The sequence below is a fragment of the Heterodontus francisci genome, chromosome 31 (assembly GCF_036365525.1).
Source record: "Heterodontus francisci isolate sHetFra1 chromosome 31, sHetFra1.hap1, whole genome shotgun sequence".
In the NCBI taxonomy this organism is placed as follows: Eukaryota; Metazoa; Chordata; class Chondrichthyes; order Heterodontiformes; family Heterodontidae; genus Heterodontus; species Heterodontus francisci.
Window position 1 is genome coordinate 30338581 of NC_090401.1, and position 23766 is coordinate 30362346.

At 41.8% G+C, this 23766-nt stretch overlaps 1 long non-coding RNA gene across 2 annotated transcripts in view; it reads right to left on the reverse strand.

Moving 5' to 3' along the window:
• Window positions 1–6397: 6397 nt before the first annotated feature.
• LOC137346947 (uncharacterized) overlaps window positions 6398–23766 on the reverse strand; it is a 123294-nt gene continuing 105925 nt past the window's right edge. Inside the window, exon 4 of one of the 2 annotated variants that reach the window (XR_010968832.1) lies at window positions 6398–7049. This is a non-coding gene — a long non-coding RNA (uncharacterized lncRNA). Of the gene's footprint in view, window positions 7050–23319; window positions 23765–23766 lie in introns of those variants that run through there. The other variant, XR_010968833.1, reaches the window with a different exon arrangement.

Here is a 23766-nt window from a genome sequence, read left to right on the forward strand (position 1 = left end):
CCCCACTGCTATTCTGTGTTCCTTTATCCCTCTCATTCCTCACCTCCCCTCGACCGCCATTCCTTAATGTCCTCTCTTTTGAGCCACCATTCCCTTTCCCAATTAGCCACCATTATCTAACCCCCATCCTCCACACTGCCCAGCCTTTATACCCTTATGTTACACCTAACATCAGACTTGTTCCTCTTCCTCTAAGGAATCGGAAGTGAAAGGATGGCTCTTCATACACCCCCTTCCCCACCCTGACCCCAGTCTTCCAATAAGCTACTTCAGCTTTGCTGATTTTCTTACACTGAGAAACTGATGAGTTTTTTTTTTAGACATATAGGGAGGAATCTTCTGGGTCCCGGGGAAGTGAGTTTGAAGGTGGGCCTTGAGATACTTTGAGACAAGGGCATCGGGTCGGCTGAGGCATCGTGAGGCACTGGTGCTCACACATGTTGAGAGAGCAGTCTGTGTACCCTGTGTGGGAGGTCTCGCCTCCTTCGAGCTAGATCTTTGTGTCCATCCTCTCTATTCTGTGGAGTGGCATGTGACTGACGAGAAGACAGCTGGTGCTGCCGCTGGTGTTGCTGCTGCTCCTGGTGCTGTTGGTATTGCTGGTGCTGCTTCCCTTGTTCCTCATCAGAGATGCAAGGCAGAGCTGCATAAGTTGCTCCCCCGCTGCACTGAGGGCTGATGGCAGGGATGTGCAGATCAAGATGGTGAAATCCAAGACAGGTGAAGTGACTTCCAAGAAGTTGGAAATCACCTGTGAAGAAGTGAAAACACACTCTCGGAAGAAGTGCTGTGAGCACCAGTCTCCCACTTAGGCATGGCAGCAGCTGTTCAGTTTCACTCTTTGAAGGCTTTCTATCAATTTCACTGAAGAAGCATTCCCCACTGTGCTCTCGCCTGGTTGACCCTGATGAGTTCCACACAGCTCGGAAACCTGTGCTCTGACTGTTAAAGTTAGAATTCTGGGTTAAATGCCGATTTTAATATTTTAATTACTTACCTGACAGATCAATGGGGATTTCCCGCTCCCCTCCTAACATGTCCTGTTGAAACCTGTCAGTGGGCGGGATCATGTTGGATTTCCGACCCAATGTCACTTTTCAGGTCTTTAACCCCCCCCCCCCCCCCCCCCCCAACCCCTTGGCAGTTAAAATTCTGTCCATAGTTTTAAAGGAAGAATAATTGACATTCAAGTTCTCAAGAAATGACTCAAGCAATCATTTCTCCAAGCAATCAGTGACCCCAGCAAACTCCACATCGTTCATGGACACTCTATTTGTCCCTATGTCCCTTCCCCCTTCCTTGTAAACAGCTGGCAATATTCTCCATCTCTGTTTCAAACTGGTGTTGTCCTTCCTCCAGCTCATTTAAACCTAATACCTTTCTTCCTCCCCTGTTTCAGTGTAAGCTGGCACTCATTTCTACCCCCCTCCTCCCCAAAATTCAAGAAGGATTCCCCTTCCCCCCTCACTCAAGCTGACACTCTGTCTCCCCTCCTCCAGATGCAGATATTCTGCTGAAACCTCCACCCCAGCACCAGCCCTGGATTTTCCCTTCATTCTCTATTTTCTTCTCCTATCTTTGTGCCTCATGTTGGCAACTACCTATGTCTGGTTGCTGCTGCTTCAAAGTGTTTGAGCATGCAACACAATGTAGTTAAGAAATCCTTATCTTGTGAGGAGCAGTAACAGGACTTGGGAAGGAGGTACACCAGGGTTGGCAGAGTGTTCTGTGTGCTGGCCAGTGTTGATTTTCATTCGCAGACAGGCGGACTAGGCACCTAAAGCACTGAATGCCCATCACAAATGTAGACAGTTGGCATATGAAGAAAGAAATACTTAGATTTATATAGCACCTTTCAAGACCTCAGGACATCCCAAAGAGCACTACAGCCAATGAAGTACTTTGGAATTGCAGTCACTGCTGTAAGAGAGCAGCAACCAATTTGCACACAGCAAACTCCTGCAAACAGCAGTGTGATAATGACCAGATAATCTGTTGTAGAGTTGTTGGTTGAGGGATGAATATTGATAAGGACAACTTTCCTGCTCTTCAAAATATAGCCATGGGATCATTTACAAACATTAAAGAGAGCAGATGAGGCTTCAGTTTTAACATTGCATCTGAAAGACAGCACCTCCAATGGTGCAGCACTCCCTCAGTAGTGCACTGAAGCGTCAGCCGAGATTTCTTGTGCTGAAATTTCTAGAGTGGGACCTGAACACACAACATCTGACTCCAAAGTGAGAGGGCTACCATTGAGTGAGTGGGCAAATACATGGCAGATGCAATCGAATGTGGATAAATGTGAGGTTATCCATTTTGGTGGCAAAAACAGAAAGGCAGGTTATTATCTGAACGGCGATAGATTGGGAAAGGGGGAGGTGCAGCAAGACCTGGGTGTCTTTGTGCACCAGTCACTGAAAATAAGCATGCAGGTGCAGCAGGCAGTTAAGAAGGCAAATGGTATGTTGGCCTTCATAGTGAGAGGATTCGAGTACAGGAGCAATGATGTCTTGCTGCAATTATACAAGGTCTTGGTGAGACCACATCTGGAGTATTGTGTGCAGTTTTGGTCTCCTTATCTGAGAAATTATGTTCTTGCTATGGAGGGAGTGCAGCAAAGATTCACCAGACTGATCCCTGGGATGTCAGGACAGACGTGTGAAGAGAGATTGGGTCGATTAGGCTTGTATTCGCTAGAGTTTAGAAGAATGAGAGGGGATCACATAGAAACCTACAAAATTCTAATGGACTGGACAGACTAGATGCAGGAAGGATGTTCCCAATGGTGGGGAAGTCCAGGACCAGGGGTCACAGTCTAAGGATAAGGGGTAAGCCATTTAGGACTGAGATGAAGAGGGAGTTTTTCACCCAGAGAGTGGTGAACCTGTGGAATTCTCTACCACGGAAAGCAGTTGAGGCCAAATTATTAAATAGATTCAAAAAAGAGTTCTTGGGGCTAATGGGATCAAGGGATATGGGGAGAAAGCAGGAACAGGTTACTGAGTTTGTATGATCAGCCATGATCATGTTGAATGGCGGAGCAGGCTTGAAGGGCCGAATGGCCTGCTCCTGCTCCTATTTTTCTATGTTTCTATGAGCCACTGTTGACATGTAAGGATTTGCGAGATTAACAAGCCTGCAATATGCCTTCAGTGCATGGTTCAGTCTTTTGTGGACTGCCTTTAATCCAGAGTTCTTTCATTTGTGGAGCATACGACTGACTGATGATGCATTCTCCCCCTCCTCTGATCTGCTTTCCCTCAAAATGTTAGCATTTTCTTTTCTTTACAGATGCTGTCTGACTTCCTGAGTGTTTCTGACATTTTTCATGTATTTCTTCCGATCTCGAGCAGCAGCAGTACTTTGTTCTTTGTTTCCTGCTTTCCTCTTTGTTACTGGAAGTAAATTAATTGTTTTATAAGATTGTTTTTGTTTAGTTCCTTTCTCTGGTCACTGTGCTCGCTGCTGCTGTTCTCCCTGGCCTCATTTATGTCCTGATTGGGAAAGGAATTTGTCTCTGTTTTGTGTATAGCATGAATGTTAAACATATTCTGGTACTATTGCGAATAATATTCCCCTTAAAAAGATGTTCATTACAAAATGACTTTGGCATCAGTGAAAGTATTTGAAATGCCAATGATCACTTCTTTCCTTATATATATATCTACTCGTGAATCTTAGTGCAGCAAAGACACCTGTAGTAATTCAGCCTATTTCTATTCAAAACGGAATACATTAATGTAAAATTACACAATTAAAAACAAAAACACTTTTATCTTTCATATTATGAGCTCAAACCCTGTCAGTGCCACAGATCTGCCTCAATCCAAGAGAACGACTTTGAGAGATTGAGATGCTGAGGGAGACTTTGTTCCCTCCACCCACCTCCATTACCCCCAAGGCCCTCGGAGACAGAGACTCAGAGGCATACTTCCTGTTTTTTCTCTTGCTTCACCAACTTCTTTCATTAGATTTCCTCATCCTAAAATGCCTGCGGCTCCACGATAAAGACTGGCAGACAGAGATATCCCAACAGTGAAGCTGGTGGAAGAAATCTGACTCTCATCACAAGAGTGATAAAAGGATTTGAGATTAAAAGTTGAACGTTTGAAACAGTCAAATGTATATATGTTATTGGAAGAATTCTTAGGTATAAACAAGTATTTTTGAAACATTTTCCTGACCATCATCAGAGCTAGCACAGATAGCTGTTCTAAAGAAAGTATTTAATTCAGAATTTCAGTTAACAGCCTACTATGCATCACTGGATGGTGATGCCCTTTGTGACATACAACATGTTTCTTTTCTCTCTTGTTTCCGGTTGGTCCAGTTTACCCTATTTCACCCCATTTTTGTTATAACAGGCTCATCTTATCAGTTAGTTTTTTCCTTTTTAAGTTATAAGAACCTTGCTTTAATTGATTTTGTTGTTTGGAGTTCTGTTTCATTTTATTGACTAATTCATGTCAATTGGTATTAAAACAGAATTAACTGGAGATTGGACTGATTTGTTTGAAAATGTATTATATAGTATTGGTGATCTTTTCCCCCTTTAGTATTAAAGTTATAATTGGATAAAAAGGTATTTTTGACATGGTTTGGCTACATGTTACTTATGTTCAATCATTTTGCTAATTACATGCTTTAATGCAGTTTGGTTCAAATGTAAAATGGTTTAAAAAATAATTGGATAAATGCTTGAAAGGGCGATAATTACAGGGGCATGGGAAAAGAGCAAAGGAATGGGACTAATTGGATGGATCTTTCCAAAAAAAGCACCGGCACTGTGGGCCGAATGTCCTTCTGTGCTGTAAAAGTCTGTGATTCTATTTGATTAAATAATTTATCAGATTTGGTCTAATTCAGAGTACCCTCTGAGTAAACTGGAATGATCTTTTAGCCTTTCATCTTCCCTTTTGCTACCTATGTTATTGGCATTCACTGTAGGATGCACGCCTTGAACATCTTCAGACTTGGTGTATGTTCCAAAGGGCAGCCCATTAAAGAGTAAATGTCACCATTACCATCCTCTTTTAAGGCATGAATGAAGTGTTGCTGTCACTATTTATAAAGAATTATGATTAACTTTCTCATTTGTATTCTGTTTTTTCAACAACATTAATTTTTAAATATTAATGCTGTGGAGAAATGATTGAAGAATTAGTGTACCTGACCATATGATGGAAATTAATTAACACACACATGATTGGGTTAATAATTATTTGGCTTCTGATGTTAATTGAATTCCTTTAGAGTTCATGATGTAATCTGCATTCATTGTTGAAACATCAGTCTCAGAAACTGGATAGAAAAAGCATGTTCAAAGCTGATGATCACCCAACACAAAAGGAGGTCATTCGGCCCATTGTGTCTATGCTGGCTCGTTTATAGAGCCATCCAAGTAGTACCATTCCCCTACTTTTTCCTCTTCGCCCTGAAAATTTCTCCTTTTCAGGTATGTATCCAATTCTCTTTTGAATTCATTAGCAAAAGTTTTCTTTTAAAGGGGAATTAATGGTGCAACTTAAAGGTAAAGCAGAGCTTGCTTATTCCATCAGACTTTTACTCATATTGTTTGAATGGTATTTAGATTTAGAGATACAGCACTGAAACAGGCCCTTCGGCCCACCGAGTCAGTGCTGACCATTAACCACCCATTTTATACTAATCCCACACTAATTCCATATTCCTACCGCATCCCCACCTGTCCCTATATTTCCCTACCACCTACCTATACTAGGGGCAATTTATAATGGCCAATTTACCGATCAACCTGCAAGTCTTTTGGCATGTGGGAGGAAACCGGAGCACCCAGAGGAAACCCACGCAAACACAGGGAGAACTTGCAAACTCCACACAGGCAGTACCCAGAATTGAACCCGGGTCGCTGGAGCTGTGAGGGTGCAGTGCTAACCACTGCACCACTGATTTAGTTCTTGTGCAAACTCTGCCTTGTTCAATCTTACCCTGTCCTTTCAAGGCACGTTTGTAACTGTTAGTTAAAGAACGAATGACAGAACCCTTTTCACTCTTGGCTAGATGACCGAGTAACACTCAAGACCCCCATGTTCAACGTGATTAATTATTTAAAATGGGTTTCATGCTCAACTAAAGAGCCTGTTTTATCTAGAACATCTACTGTAAATGGTGAAATTATAATTAATCTTTCAAGTACGCACAATGCAAATCTAGAGCTCTTGCAGATAATCCATTCTGTGGTATAGCTTTCCTTGTATTTAATCTCCATATCATTATATTTGCAGGGCCCAAGCAGAAAATTGGAAACGCATAGTGCATTCTTAATTCATCATCTGATTTCTAAAGGCATTTGTGAAAAACCAGTAAGATTATCTCTCTGATAGCTTCTGTCGAGATAAAGCATTTCAGAATAAACATGTTTCCAACACATTATATTTGTTAATCCATTAAAAACCTATATATATGTGTGTATATATATATATATATATAACATTATATGAAGATGCTTCCTTTCTTATGATTCCCTTTACAATATGTACCATTTCTTATTTATAATGTGGGCCTCGGCCAATTATGGAAGTGCCCTGAGAAAGAGGATAAAAGTGGCCTGCTAGACTTCCTGCCTTTGTTTCCCCTCTTTCAACCAGGATTAAAGAGTCTTCATGTTGCTAATATTTTTATATCCAGTGTTGTATTGCACAACACATTGGCATGTTACCTGGAAAAGGTTTTTCAAAGCCTATGGTGGGAATTTTTCCATGTTGCATTAGTCTTTTGCAACAACACTTGTGCATTTTCTGGTCTCAATCTGCAAAGGTAAAGCAATTGACTTTGTACAACTTCAAGGCCACCACAAATGTCACTCCTGATTATCTGGCTGTAGGTGCCCTTGCACTGACAAGAGAGGTCTATGCCATTTCTGTTCCTTTGCTCTCTTTTGCCTTCTCTCTCCACAAGAGCTTTTCTTTACAGCAAAGCCTTTCAACTTGTGATGCAACACCACGCACATCTTTTGAACCATTGGATTCTGCGATCAGAAACTTCATCTTTTCAGATTTAATTTTATTCTGAAAAAGAAAAACATACATTAATCTTGTGACATCACTATACAATTTTGTTGGAGTGTACTTGCAGGTTAGAGAATTTGAAGCTTATTGAAGCAGCCCTTGATCATGCAAAAGTGAATGACTTGCGAATACACTTGTAGGATACCCTGAGAAGGGACTTACCCTTGGTTCGGAATAGTTAAGCTTATACTTTGACCACAAGTTAACCTCTGCTTATTTTTTTACTGAAAGACAATGGGACGTGAGGCTAAGGCATTAGTTACATTGAGTAAGGTGCCATTAGTGTACAACTGTAGCTGTGCTCAGACGCTCCAGCCTCTACACCAAAGATGTTTCAACCACCATGATGCTTGCTGCTAGAAGCTGCATGGTGAAGGCCAAGACAACAGGAGGATAGGGAGTATGCTTCATTGATCCCTTGTTGGAGGGGGAGCATGGGTGCATTGAGGCCATTGGTATATACTGAGGTTAGAATATAGGATTCTAATCCACTGCCTGAATGTGCTGCCAAAGGCATTTCTTTGAGTACAATGAGGAGAAATTCCCCCTCTACCTGGTTGAAGAGCTTCTCTGTGTCCAAAGAGAGCATTAGGGCAGAGAGTTGTGGCTTTTGTAGCACTGCCCCATGATAAATGGATGACCGGTATTTTCTTTGCAATGGCGTATCCATAAAAAATAGCCATTTGGTGAGACCAAGGGCAACTGTATCCACTCTGAACTTGACCAGTCTTTTATTTCAGATTAAGCAAGAATGTTGGTCTACAGAAAGAAAAGGAGGTGTAGTGTTTGCCTTTTTGTATTAGTGTGATTCATACCTATCTTAAAAGTGTCTGGGAAGAATTTCAGCAGGTGGGTGTCCATAAAAGGAGTAGAGAAACCTAACCTTTCAGTATTGGAGAAAATAGAGCTTAAGTACTTCCCTCCATACATAGCTTCTAGCCAAAATAACTCATTAGTTTCCCACATGTACAGTAACCTAAATAATACTGCAAAAAAAAAGCATCATCAGTAAGTGTGTAAGCAATATTTTGAAAAATTCAAAATAATCCTTTTTGTTGGCCTGGCCTGAAATTGATGATGTTGACTCTCAACAGATAGTAGCTGAGTGTAGCTGGAAGCCAGATCTTTTATTTTTAAATGGATTTTTTTTTTAACCTTCGCACTGAATCAAAACTGGCTCTTAACTGATATAGTTTCCAACAAAAATTTGCTTTGTAAAAGTGAATGTCGTAGTTCAATGCAAAAAGGATTGGCCTCCCGATCGCCTTCCTTTTCTACTTTAGAATATTGCAAACAGTTATCTGAGATTGGCACTGCCATGGCGACCAACATAACGATCCCATCCTGACTGCAAGAAGCACTAAATTTGTTCCACCTTGGCCCTGAGGCCCAAGTGACTGCAATTGGAAGCAGAAAAGGGAGAAAGAGTTTTCCCCCTCAAAAGAGGTGCAAAGGTAAAGCGATGTGGGTGCAGTTCCTTTTCAAATCCAGGGAAGGCTGGTGGAATGAAATTCTTTTGCATTCCTAAAGGAAGCGTTCAAAATGAAATCAGGTTGAGACTTTCCTTGACCCAGTTCTTAATGGGTGAAAGTCCACAGCACGCAATTGCCCCTCATTCTCCATTAACTGCTGATAACAAATACAACAAATTGATTTTATCTATATAAATATATATATTTGTCTATATATTGATTTTAATGTAGAAAAACATCCCAATGCCTTTCAAAAAAATGGACTCCCTCCCGAGCCAAGAAGGGAGATATTAGGAGAGGTGACAAAAAGTGTGGTTGAAGCTTTAGGTTTTAAGGAAGCTCTTAAAAGCAAACAGCAAGGTGAACAGGAGGAGCCATTTAGGGAAGGAAATCTAGAGTGTGGGGCCTAAGTGTCTGACGAGTTGATGTTGGGGATGCAAAACAGGCCAGAGTCAGAGAGTTGTGGAGAGAAGGGATATTGTAGGTCTGAAGGAGGTTACAAATATAGGGAAAGGTGAAGCCATGAAGGGATTTAAATATGATGAGAATTTTAAATTTGACAGCATGGTGGATTGGGAAGTTGCATGGCCAGTGAGGTCAGTGGTGATGGGTGAGCATGGTATGAGAAAGGACTGGGAAGCAGAATTTTAGATGAGCTAAAGTTTGCGCAGGATGGAGCATGGGAAGCTGGTCAGGAGAGCATTTGAAAAATTGAGTCCAGAACTAACAAAGACAGGGTTGAGGATTTCAGGGGCATATTTGCTGTGAGAGAAGTAGAGGCTACTGATTCTCTGCAGGTGGGCTTAGGCTGTCTTTGTGATGGTGTCCAAAGTTCAGCTCCAGTTTGAAAAGGACACTGAGGTTGCAAACAGTCTGGCTCAGGCTGAGACGGTGGCTGGGGCAAGTGATAGAATCAATGGAAAAAGTATAGAGTTGTGCCAGGGCTGTTTCACTCAGATATTACGTGAACGGTCAGTATGGGAAATGGCATTGTAATATTACTTTGTTTCCGGCTTTAATCTCAATCAGTTCACTTGATCTGTTAGCCGTCTGATTTGGAGAGGCAGACTGTGGATAAATAATGCAGTTTCTCTTATTTCTTCTTTGTACTGAGTACTGGTGCTTTAACAATTTTACACTGGACTGAGGAAAATAGATTTAGAGAGGTAAAATTTTAAACTTCTGACTGTGGAAAAATGGACAACCTCGGTGGAAAAATGGACAACCTCCAAAGAAACATTTGGTGGGGTCATTGTGCACCCATTTGCCTGTCTGATCCAGTTTTCAGGTAGGCCTTTAAGTGGCTGTCCAGCATTCCGACCCTAAACACATGAAAAACTGTTTAAATATACAAATAGAAGGGCCTACGCCAGGTGTAGAACCCCCAGTTGCAATTTCTGTGGAGAAATGGGCGAAGTATGCAAAGTGCACACTAGACCCACTTCTTCCAGACCTTGAATGGCCCAACCAGTGGCCTTTGAAGGAACTGCTAGAGGCCACTCAGAAAAGGTATCATCGCTGAGTCTATAGTGATGTGATATTCAAAATCTTCAAAGTATCCAACCATCTCATCAAAAAATCTGCTGGAGACGTTTGCACCAGATCTTCTTTGCTTCTAATTGGAGGGTGCTTTTCAATGGGTGTAATGTCTGCAACCTCAGTGTTGCCTCCTTCACCTCATGGTTTACTGAGATAATCTGCAGCTCTTCACAACTGCTGAACCCCAGGATAGCTGGACCATTTGTTTCAGTGACATAGAACATACAGTTAACATTTTTTCCTTTGTGCATCCCTCTGATTTGGGTTGCTCCTAGCTGTCGAATCTCAGTTTCCCCCATATGCTGTTAGCATTCGATTTCAGAGCACCTTTCCTTGCATCACCATTTTCTTCCAAATTTTCAGAAAAGATCTTCTGGTGTACTCTGTGCTCCAGTATCAATCTTCACCTTCAGATTTATCGTTGTTTCTCACCCTCTTCCTGATCTGAATGGTCGTGTGAATTTCTTTTCTCTGGGAACTGTCACATCCAGACATTTAGTGCAATTGTATGGTTCCTATGTCTGTTGTGCTCTCAAACCCATCGTCATCTTCCAGGGTAGGATTTTGGTTTCTTTCACTATTCCTTTGCCCTGTTACTCTGGCTCTGATGACTCGTTTACCACCTTCTTGCCTTGTTCTGCACATCTTTTCCCAGCGATTGGTCTTTCCGCAAGCTCTGCAGATTTATCCATATTCTGGACGTTTCCTTCTGTCAGGAATTGATGTAGTCGTCCACAGCTCTTGTACGTCTTCCTCTCTGTTTGGTGTACCTTCATTTGTTGTTGTTTCACTGCATCAACCAGGCTACCTTTCTCTTGGCTTAATTGAAGGCTAGCTGTTTGGGTAGTGAGTATCTTCATCATTCTGCTCGTGGCTTCATGTGCTCTGGCAGTGTCTACATCCTGTGATATTGTGAGCTTGTCCTTTCCAATTAGAGTTTTCTGTACTTCGGGTTGTGCAGAACGCCAAATTAGTTGATCGATCAGCTGTTCATCTGTGTCTTTAAATTCACATTTTCTGGCTGCATTTTTCAATCTTGTTATAAAATTGTCAATAGGCTCACCTAATTCCTGTCTGAGGCCTTGAAATTCATATTGGTATATTCAATGACTTGATTTTGGCTGGAGATGGGTGCTGAATCTTTCAAAAATTTTGTCTGGGTTTTTGCTGTCCTCTTCACTTACCTCACAGCTGTTAAATAAATTTAATCCTTTATCGCCTACTGACAGAAGGATATAGCTAACCCTCTCCTCCTCGTTCGTGACTTTTAGGAAACTACTGAATGTCAGTCTGTACTTGTCTTTAAACATCATCAGCTTCTCAAATCATGATGGGCTGTAGCTGTGCATTCATTCCAGTCCCGACTGAAATTCCGATCTTTTCGTTTTTGCGCGATTCACTCAGTTTTTCTTTTTCTGCCTCTGGCCCTAATTTGGATCACTGTTTCCCAATCTAATTCAGCATTAAATTCATTTAAGATGTTTTAGGTTTACTCACAGACACTCGCTTCCACCATATTATGTCTCCTGGTTGTTTTCTAGTTCCCATATGTAAGAAATAATCACACTTTAGACTTGGAAAGGCTAGAATCTTTGTTTATTCCATTCAGCTTCCATGCTCCCTGGTATAGGACTGCCCAGGCTGGTATCCTGTTACACATTACATGACTCTCCAGTGCAGTTGTGAATGTGTCCCCCCGCCCCCGTCCCCGGAACACACACACACATAATATTTTGTTCCGAGATAATTTGTTCCTAGCACTTTACAGATGGTATAACAATATATAATAGGGATGCTTTTCTTTCTATAAGATTTTCTGCTGGCCTGCTCTTGGCCTCCCCATTGCTCCCTGCCACCACCAACCCCTCTCCTCCCCACCAGCCGAACAGGTTCTGCCTGCTAGTTTGCTCGGTACACAGACAGTTGACTTGCCAAGATCCCAAACCGGGCCATCTGCAGCAGAGCACCCAGTTAGAGTCTGCTGAATCTTTGCTTTGTGCAGGCATTGTGGATGAACCTTTGAGATGGCACCCATTTTGGGCCCTTATTGAAAATCTCCCACAGAGTGAGTCTGTGAATCCAAATTGAATCTAATTTACACCTACCGCAGAGGAAAACACACTTTCTGCTGGGACTGATTTTCAAGTGTATAATTCATCACATTTCCATGGTTACATTTAGGCAGGAATCAAGCTTTTCTAATCTCTGATTATCAGTGTAAACAGCTTAAAGAGGTGCTTTGTCGTATCCATCAAACTCTCCATGTGTAACACTTTCACAAAGCTTCCTCATGTTAACGTTGCACAGTTCTTGCTGGCATGAAACATGTAGCACACCACAGATGCCTAACCACAACTTCATAAATGATTAATGGACACCTCAAACACAGCCGATGGAAATCCTGGCATAGTGTTTCCATAAACTCAAAAGCTGAATTCCCAATCATTTTTATTGAGAACCAAAGTAAAATGCAATATTTTACTTTAATAAAACATGCTACGATTTTTTTTCATGGATTGCTGTTTCATTTAAGGTACTGCTACGTTATTTACTGCTCAGCACAGTCATAATGATAAGACAGTGGAAACCTATAAATGTCGTCCCCGTTTAATCATGCTATGCTAACAGTAGTGTTAGAAGAGCCATCTGGTAAATGTAATTAGTGCATGTGTGTTCGAATGCTGTACGTGCCAACATGCTCGATGACAGTACCTGTTAATGTATCTGTTCAAGACAAATGCCGAGTTTCATTCCTGCTCTTGTACCTGTTTAATATTCACATAAATTTACAATGTGTTTGGAAACTAGTTGAAGGAAATAAAAGGTAAAGGGCTAAACAGCTAGCTTGTTTCTAACTAGAAGCCATGCGGTGGGATGTTGTGTGTTAATTCTACTACAATGAATTTAATATGTGCTTGTTGTTTAATTACAATAATTATCCATTTGTGAAAGCAAAAATAGGTCTTCACTGTAAGTGAGCAGTGTCACATGGAGGATGTATTTTTTGAAGGGAAGAGGATGAGGAATGTCGTGACAGAACAACTGAACATTATGCATGTCCTGCACCCAGTGTTCGTATGAAGATTTCTTGGGTCAGGTATAACATGGATTAGATGTAAAGCTTCATCCATTCTATTATAGCAATTTCTTATTTCCTTATGGCCTGCTTGAGCACAGCTGAATTTAATACAGCTTAAGGAAAGCACATGCATTGATATAGCATTTTTAACATCCTCAGGACATCCCAAAGCACTTCACAGCCAATGAATTACTTTTGAAGTGTAGCCATTGTTGTAATGTAGGCAAACATGACAGCCAGTTGTGCACAGCACAATTTGCATAAAATAAATGACCTGCTTTACTGATGTTGGCTGAGGGATAAATGTTGGTCAGGAAACCAGGAAGAGCTCTCGGCATTTCTGCACCTCGTCAGAAAGATGGCACATAGGACAATGCTACCCTCCTTTAATATGTTCTGGCAGCGGTCCGCCACGGAGCCAGACACCGGAAGTGCTGGGCCCGATCTTCCTAGTGGTGGCAAGGCTCCGTGGAGGGGTGGGGGAACAGGCTGTAATGGAAATTACTAGTGTAGGGGAGGATGGGAGGGGAGATCTCTCCACTTTGATCAGTTTGGTTGGGGGGGGTGGGGGTAAGGTCAAGTGTTGAACATGTGTTTTTTTAGGGGATGAGGGAGAGAGCAAATGTTGAATTTAATTGTTGGGCGGTGGGGGCGGGGGTGTGGGGGAGAAACAGGTGATAGACTTATTGATGGTACATTGGGGGTGTAGCCCTTTGAAAATGTAAATGACCTGGAAAGGCTGGCTGCCCTCTATAAATGGTACCAGCTCCTGCACACAGGCAACTGATGGCATTGCCGGTGTCAGAGAGCCCGCCCCCTCCATGTGATTGGGGGGAGGAGCGGCCTGACCGGCTCATTATCCTGGGCCACCGCGAGGAAGATCACGGTGTGCGGCCCGCACATGTGAGTCGCCATTTTTATCGCCCGCTGCCTCTGCCAGCAGCGAGAGAAATAAAATCAAGCCCACTGTGTGTTCATTTTTATTTGTTCTAGACTATAATCCAACCACAGATCTACCCCTCATCACTCTATAATCTATTTGTGTGTGTGTGTGTGTGATTCTCGTGACAGTGTGTGCGTGAATATGTTGTGTAATTTTTTTTAAGATTGTGTTTAGATTGTTATGTATAATAAATTCACCTCTTTCCTGTTTAAACTCAAGAAGACCTGTCCAATTGGTTCTTTTACGATTTCAACAAAGGTAAAAGGTAAAATGCCTACTGAGGTGGTAAGTACATCCACTGTTTAAAAAGGAATAAACTCTGTTGCAGTCAAATAAGTGGAAGGACAAGAGGGGAGCCTTGTGACCCCTCCTCAACTGGTTGTAACACACTATATATGGATTATAGCATTCCTTTGCCAGAGGAAAAGGCAAGCCAGTGTTGCCAATGTGAACAGAACAGGACTGATGTTCCCTCTTTTGTTTAAGAGGAAATATAATTTCATATTTCACTTCATTGATTAACACCAATGGCATTTCTGGTACAGTGTGAAAATAAGCGTAATGATGAATCACTGAGTTGCAAGACATTGGTACCCAAACGCTACAAGAAAGAAAAGCATCATGATGCAATTGGGTAACATCAGAATGTGAAGATCAAAATGATTTCTTTTTTCATTGTTAACCTGTTTTAAATGAATTTTATAATTTTGCTTTTAGTTAGCCAACATAAGTCTACTCAATAAATGTGACAATTCCATATTTTAACCATATTTTGACATGTTGAAATACCAACTGTGCATATTTGGTGCATTTATGAAGCTAAGGAGTAGAGTTTCTGCTTTGGGCACAATCAGTGATTCTGGCCAAAATTGCATCCAAATTGTACCTGTTTTGAAAAGTGTTTTTTCTCCACGTTTACTGTCATTCTCACTGTGTTATGGTCAAGTGAGGAGGGTCAAAGGACTTCCCTCTTTTCCCTCTCCTTGTTTAACCATAACAGGTTTAATTCTTTCTTAAAGTGGATGTACTGGCCAGTTCAGTAGCTGTTTGATTAATTACTTGCTATGTTCATTACAAGAACCAACTGTAAAGGTTTTCTTGAATTTAACAAAGAAAGAGGTTAATTTTATTGTACCTAAACCAAACTAATGAAAATAATAAAATACGCACCAACTTTCACTCACACATACACATACAAACACACACTAAAGGTTTACACACAAACAAATAGGTTACAGAGTGGGGAAAGGTAGATTGGTTGAGTTAGGGTCCATAGAAAAAAGGGGTATACAGTTTGTGGGGTTTAGTGATTGGGCTGTCTTCTAGCTGAATTCGGTGGTCCTGAGGCTTTTAGTTTGAAGAGGTGGATGACTGGTTCAGTGGGTCTCTTGGAGACAGCGATGAAGATGATTTCCTCCAATGGGGTTTCTGATTATAGCCAAAGTATACAAAGGTGGTCAGTCAACAGGCAGAGTTTGAAGCTTGTAAGTTGAAATGGAAAGAGAGCAACAGGGGCCCCCACTTGGGTCTGCACGTATCAAAGTCCAGCAGCTTCTCCTCTGCTGCAGAGAAAAACAAGCTTAAAACCACAGAAGGGGAGGGGCTTGTCACATGATAGTCACTGTGATTCAAGCAGAACAGTTAGCAGTATTTCTTCTTGCTAAAAAGAACAGGTAATTTCCTTATACTTCCTGGGTCTTGGTTCTTGCTGGGAAATGAGCAGACATGTCGTCTCCCTCCTCACAGGCCTTACAACGTAGCATATAGTGTCGCAAATTAGGTGGCCATCCTAAGTTGCCACCTTTTTTATCTGTTCATTTTTGAAATTTCTTCAAAAAATATAAATTCAGATCTCCAGTCAGTGCATTAAAGAAAACCATCATTCAACAAACCAAGTTGGTGTGACACTTGCATAATTGCCAAAATCAAACTCTGGCGTGAAGCATTGAAAAGAAAAAAAAAACTTTCATTTAAATAGGGCCTTTCATGACCACCAGATGGTTCAAAAAGCATTACAGCCAATGAGGTACTTTTTTGAAATATTGTCACTGTTGTAATGTAGGAAACACCCCAGCCAGTTTGTACACACAAAGCTCCCACAAACAGCAAGGTGATAATGACAAGATAATCTGTTTTTGTGTTGTTGATTGAGGGATAAATATTGGCCAGAACACGAGGGATAACTCCCCTGCTCTTCTTTGAAATTGTGCCATGGAATCTTTTACGTCCATCTGAGGGAGCAGATGAGACCTTGGCTTAATGTGTCATCTAAAAGATGGCATCTTCAACAGTGCAGCACTCCCTCAGTGCTGCACGAGAGTTTCAACCTTGCTTTTTGTGTCAAGTCCTGGAGTGGAACTTGAACACACAACCTTCTAACTCAGAGGCAAGAGTGTTACCAACTGAGCTACAGTGCAATCAGACAGTGTTTTAAAACACTTTTTTTTTTAAAAAAAGGTTTTCAAATATATTCCTTGATAATATTTGATTGGTAATTTGGTTAATTTGATTAATATTGGTTTATCACAAAAAATAAGCATCTTAAGTCACAATGTCAGTCTATCATCTGTGAGTAACCCATTTTAAATTACTGAAAATTACTTTTAGAAAATATACCAAACTATTATCTACTTACATTCAGGTACAGCAGCCAGCTCCTTAATAAATTTAAAATAAGTTCATCCCTCAAAGGCCTGCAAATGAGAATAATTAACAATGGTGATGAATTCATCCTGGAGTGTGACCAGTCTTGTGGGCAACACCTGATTCTAGTCAAAGTGTGATGTTTTTAAAACTAGTGCAAAAGATTGTGGAAACTGGAGTTCCACTGAACTCAATTTGTGCTTACAATTCCAAAATCTTTTGCCCCAGTTAAGCAGATATCAAACAAATTGTCCTGAAAAAAACAGACCAAAGTTTTTCAGCCTTGAACTGACTGATCTGCCATATTGGCTTAAGTTAAACATCCATAACATATTTGTATGATGTTGTTTTGTTCAGTAATTGATCAGAGGTGTTAAACGTTCACAAACTAATGCCTGTTACAAACAAAATCCATCAACTAATCCATAGACTAATTTCTCAGATTTCTTATCATATAAAATGGATAGTTATTGGGGAGAATTTGGACTACCTTTCAGGATTTCGTAAATTAATGTCAAAATCCTGTCAACTAAATAGCAGCTGCACGTATGATTTAATGCAGGTAAATGGGTTTTGAGTGACGTCCAGAAATTTCCAAAATGTAAGTCAGAAATGCCCAGTTTGATTATTTCTTCCAGTTTGCTTCATTGTCTCATGATATATAGCGAACCTCAGAATTCATTATGTTTAAAAGCTGAATTTGTTGTATTGTTATTGGGGCTGGAATTTTACGGTGGGCGGAGGGGACCCCCATCCACCAGCCAAAATGTTGGTGGCGAGCCTGCCTCTGCCGGGCCTGAGGATTTAGACTGGATTTTACCCTCCCCAGGCCCTTAATTGGTCTTGAGTGGGACTTCCACCTCATTGAGGCAGGAAGTCCCGCCCTAATGGAGCTGCAGGCTACTCAGCAGGCCAGCAGCTCTCACTCCCAGCAGTGCCACTGGAAGAAAATAACGGATGGCCCCGGGAAAAAAAAGAGGTTTTTAGGGCCTCGCCAGGGACAATCGGTCGGGCCCCAGCAAGGCAAGGGGATGCAGTTAGAGGGGCAGGGGGCATGTATATTGGGCGCAGTTGGAGCTTTCGGGCTGGCCCCCATGGGGCACAGGGTGCCCGATTAGGAGGGCCCCCTGCCCCCACCCCCAGATGGCCACCTAGTTTTATCAGGCAGGCTTTCTGATGCTCAGTCGCCCGCCAGCCAAACACAAAATACTTATGGTGGCGGGCGGAGGCCCTTAAGTGGAAGATAATTGGTCACTTGAGGGCCTTGATTGGCCTGAGGCGGGTGGGCCATTTCTCGCCGCCGCCAGCCCGTGTAAATTGGTAAGGGAGGCGGGAGCAGGTGAGGAAGGACCCCTCAGCCTCCCACGCCATTTTACACCCCCCCCCCCCCCCCCACCAACATGCCACCAGCCTGCTCTTTTGGGGGGGGGTGTAAAATTCCAGCCTCGGTCTTGCAACAGCCTGAGAAATGTGATCCATGCCTCAGGTGGATCGAGATCTCAGTTCCTGCTATCCACCAGTACTTAAAATTATATCCCTGGCAGAACAAATGGACTTTTATTCCACATTTAATATTATTTTTAAATGCAATACTGCACTCTCCAACAGATACTAAAGTGTTGCATGAGCAGAACATAAACTTGTACAAATATTCTTTCTGTCCTTCTTGCCTCAGGTTCCTCATTGTAACAAACAGCTCCCATGGATAAGGGTTGGCAAAGGAACACAGGAACAGGAGTAGGTCATTCATTCCCTCAGGCCTGTTCCGCCATTCAATTAGATCATGGCTGATCTGTATCTTTATTCCGATTACCCTTTGCGCAACGGACCATGATACCCTTACCTAACAAAAATCTATCAATCTCAACCTTGAAAATTTTAACAGAATGTGCATCCACAGCCTTTTGGGAGAGAGTTCCAGATTTCCCTTACTCTTAGCATGAAAAAGTACTTCTTGATATCGCTGCTAAATGACCAAACTCTATATTGAGATTATGTCCTCTTGTTCTGGATTCCCCCTTAGAGGAAATAGTTTCTCTCTAAACTATTAAATCCTTTATTATTTTTAACCATCAATTAGATCCCTGCACAACCTCGAAATTCACCGGAATACAAATCTAGTTTATACAAAGTGTTGTCATAATTTAACCCTTTAAGTCAATGTATCATTTTGGTCAATCGGTTTTGTACCCCACTTCAAAGCTAACATACCTTTCCTGAGATTTGATACTCAAAACTGAATGCAGTACTTCAGATGGAGTTTGCTCAAGACTCTGTACAATGGAAGCACCAGTTCCTCATTTTTGAATTCCAGTACCCTGGCGATAACCTGCTGCCATGTTTGATGATGCTCCTGTGTGCTGATTTCTGGAGGAATGTGAGAGCAGCTTTGTGTGACTTTTCTCCAATGTCCCCAACTCCAAACATGTGGCTTCCACATAGCACCAAATGTACAAAAGAGAGCTTTCATCCAATGAACAGTAGATCCTACCAGGGCCACATAGTGTGCTGATGTTTCAATGTTATACATCCCTGCAACACCATCCCTGAAAGGATTACTCTTATTGTTAGTTTAAATTTCCAAGTAGAGGTTATCTAGAGTCACCGAAGCTGCTGGACAAAAGCCTGGATTGCTTTTGGTCTGATAAATGCACACATCCCCACATGGGTCAGTGTTCATTTGCATGTATTAGCTCTAGGACTACCACAGTTAAGAGACTTGGGGGGGCAGGGGGGGGGGGGGGGGGGTGCCCAGCGATCATTAAAATGTGATGAACAAGTACAGAAAGGAGGATTAGCCCTAAAAAGAACTGCAAGCCGTTCCAGGCATTTCTTTTTAGGAAGGATAGATTGGAGAGAGTGCAACCTGGATTTAATAAAATGATAGCAGGACTCTAAAGGTTAAGCGATGAGGATGTATGCCTGGAATTTAGTAGATGAAGGGGTGATTTGATCAAAGTTTTCAAGATATTAAGGGGAACAGATAGGATAGATTGGGAGAAACTATTTCCACTGGTTGAGGAATCTAGGACTAAAGGGAATAGTCAAAAAGTGAGAGCCAGACCTTTCAGGAGTGAAATCATGTGAAGGGTGGTAGAAATTTGGAACTCTCTTCCACAAATGACAATTGATGCCAGATCAATTCTTAATTTTGAAACTGAGATTGATAGATTTTTGTTAGACAAAGGTTTAAGGGATATGTGGCAAAGGCGGGTATATGGAGTTAGTCGTCGATCATCCATGATCGCATTGAGTGGTAGCTCGAGGGGCTACTCCTCTTCCGATATTAAATTTTCTCTGGCTAATTCTGATAGTTTGAAAGTATCCTCTGAGTCCCTGTACTTGGTTTGTAAGCAAAAAATAGGTTACGAATTGATAGCTTTTGACTAAGACATTAAACTAGGGCTCTGTCTACCTGGTTGAGTAGATGTAGAGATTCCCTTGGCACAATTCAAAGAGCAGCCAGGATTTCTCTTCATTGCCTGGCCAATATCCATCCCTGAACCATCACTACCAATTGATCATTTATCTCATTTGCTATTTGTGTAATCTTGCTATGCACAAATTGCCTGGTGCATTGCCTAAATAGTGGCTGCATTTCAAAAGTAGTTCATTGGCTTGAAGCATTTTGAGATGTCCTATGGACATGAAAGATGCTGTACACATGCAAATTCTTTGAGAGACTTCAGAAAGTACAAAGTGATGACTGTGCCTCTTTAAATAAATTTCTCACCATAGAACCATAGAAAAATTATGGCACAAAAGAAGGCCATTCAGCACATCGTGTCTGTGCAGGCTGAGAAAACTAGCTGCCCAATCTAATCCCACCTTCCAGCACCTGGTCCGTAGCCTTGCAGGTTACAGCACTTCAGGTGCATGTCGTGGTACCTTATAAATGAGTTGAGGGTTTCTGCCACACCGCCATTCCTGGCACTGAATTCCAGACACCCACCAGGTGAAAAGGTTTTTCCTTATGTCCCCTCTAATCCTTTTACCAATCACCTTAAATCTGTACCCCCTGGTAATTGACCTCTCCACTAGGGGAAACAGGTCCTTCCTGTCTACCCTCATAATTTTGTACACCTCAATTAAGTCACCCCTCAGCCTCCTCTGTTCTAAGGAAAACAATCCTAGCCGACCCAATCTTTCCTCATAGCTGCAACTTTCAAGTCCTGGCAACATTTTTGTAAATCTCCTCTGTACTCTCTCCAGAGGAACTATGTCCTTTCTGTAATGTGGTGACCAGAACTGTACGCAATACTCCAGCTATGGCCTAACCAGCATTTTATACAGTTCCAGCATCCCTGCTTTTGTATTCTGTACCTTGGCCAATAAAGAAAAGCATTCCATATACCTTCTTCACCACTCTATCTACCTGTCCTGCCACCTTCAGGGACCTGTGGACATGCACTCCAAGGTCTCTCACTTCTTTTACCCCTCTTACTATTCTCCCATTTATTGTTTGCCTCCCCAAATGCATTACCTCACACTTCTGTGGATTGAATTCCATTTGCCACTTTTCTGCCCACTCAACCAAACCATTGATATCATTCTGGAGTCTACAGCTATCCTCTTCACTATCAACTACACAGCCAATTTTTGTGTCATCAGCAAATTTCCCAATCATGCTTCCCACATTTAAGTCTAAATCATTAATATATACTACAAACAGCAATGGACCCAACATTGAGCCCTGTGGAACGCCACTGGAACCGCTTTCCATTTGCAAAAACATCCGTCACCTACAACCCTTTGTTTCTTGTCACAGAGCCAATTTTGGATCCAGCCTGCCACATTCCCCTGTATCCCATGGGCTTTTATTTTACTGACCACTCTGCCATGTGGGACCTTGTCAAATGCCTTACTAAAATCCATGTGGACAACATCCACTGCACTACCCTCATCAATCCTCCTTGTTACTTCCTCAAAAAACTCAATCAAGTTAGTAAGTTCCCTTAACAAATCCACGCTGACTATCCCTGATTAATCATGCCTTTCTAAGTGGCAGTTTATACTGTCTCTCAGAATTGATTCTAATAATTTATCCACCACCGATGTCAGACTGACCGGCCTATAATTATTTGGCCTATCCCTCGCACCCTTTTCACACAATGGTATAACATTCGCAGACCACCAATCTTTTGGCACCTCACCCGTATCCAGTGAGGATTTGAGGATGATCCTGAGCACATCTGCTATTTCCTCCCTGACTTCCTTTAACAACCTGGGATGCAATCCATCTGGTCCTGGCAATTTATACACTGTCAAGGATGTCTAGTACTTCCTCTCTCACTATGCTTATCGTATCTATCATATCACAGTCCTTTTTTACTACTGTTGTGCAGAACCACCCCCCCCCCCCCCCAAAACCTGCCAAGAATGAGGCATATTAATTTTGTCATATGAACATTAATTTTAAACTGTTGCTGGTGCGAGGAAATTACTTGTTAAAAGATCAGCTGTGGCTGGAAAAAATATTTGCAGACCAACAGACAGTGTGTGGAGGGACAAAGGGGCTATTCCCTGCTCCAACTTAACCTACAATGGACTTGGAGCACCAGGTATTGTCTGTAAGAAGAGACTTACCAGGGTCTGCTAAGACAAGAAAATCCACAAACAGACATGGTGAGACCAGCTAGTCACATGACTAACCTGCTTGGCAACCTGGGTTTTTCTGAATTGTACGAAGAGTTTGAACTGGAAAAAAGACGGTTTGCTCCTAGAGTGAGAAGACCTCTCCTGTCTGCTCCCATCTCTTTCTCACAAGCCTCTGGACTCACTGAGGACACATGAACTTCAAGAGAGAAAAGTCTCTGACCTCAAAACAAGTTGAAGAGAGCACTGGGACCCAACAAATTGCAAGTCTGACAGTCAACCAAGGACCTCACAGCAAACTCAACGGACAGTAAAATAGAAACCCATTTATTGCCTCAAACTTTTCCACCTTATTTCTTCTCTTTTCTGTCTCTATCTGCATATGTGTATTGCGTATGCATGCTAGTGTGCGCGTGCCACGTATCCGTAGGCGTTAACTGAATTAGAGTTTAAATTTAATTAAGTTCAACTTTTTTCTTTAAACCTAAGAAAACGTGTTTGGCTAGTTTCATTGCCTTATAATTGGAAGTTAGTGAACAAGGATTCACTAAGGGGGAGCTTAAAAAAAAGGTGCGTTTAAAATTAAACCCTGTTACGGTAAGACCAGGGGAAGGCTGACAGGGAACCCTCGACCGCTTTCTCACCTGGTCGTAACACTACAATGTCTGCATCATCCCTTTCTTTTGTGAAGACAGTGTTACGACCGACTGCTCAAGTCAAAGCCCCTAGTCAAAATATACGATTCTGGTTGTGGTGGGAGAAACGCATCGTTGATTCATTCCTTCCCTCCACAGATCGCCTAACATATCATTTTAAACTTTCCTAATTAAAGAAAGACCCAGCCAAACTGTACCATCTATTAACCCCTGAATGAGGCTAACCAAACCAGGTGTCTTTAGATCAACAAATTAACTGTTTAGTTAGAAAAACTAAATTCTTAAACACTACTAAAATATAAGCAACATTTAAAATAGAAAAAAATAGAGTCCTTGCATATTTGCGCTCCTGCAAAAGTGAAATCTTCCAGTGTGGAATGGTCCAAGGTTGCTTGAAGTCCTCACAGCCGTCCGATGGGGGAAAAAAAAGTTCTTCAACTGTAGAACAGTCCATAGTCTAATTCAGCAGTTGAATTGATGCTCTTCTTTTCCAGCGATGAATTTAAACATTACAATTCAGTATTTAAACGAATTTGGTTACTTTCTTTTAAGAAATTAATCTGGCTTCACATCAGAATTCTGAGAGTATTTTAAACAAGGTTTAAATAAACTGAGAGTGAGCTCTCATTTCCTTCAGTATATGCTGGTCCAGCTGTCTGTCTTTGTCTCTGTCAAAAACCAGTTTTTCAGCTAGTTTCTAACGTCAATCGGCAACAATGTATCTCATGTCTTTGGTCCTGAGTGGCCGTATCCTTTGGCAATGAGAATGCATTCTTTGAAATTCATCACT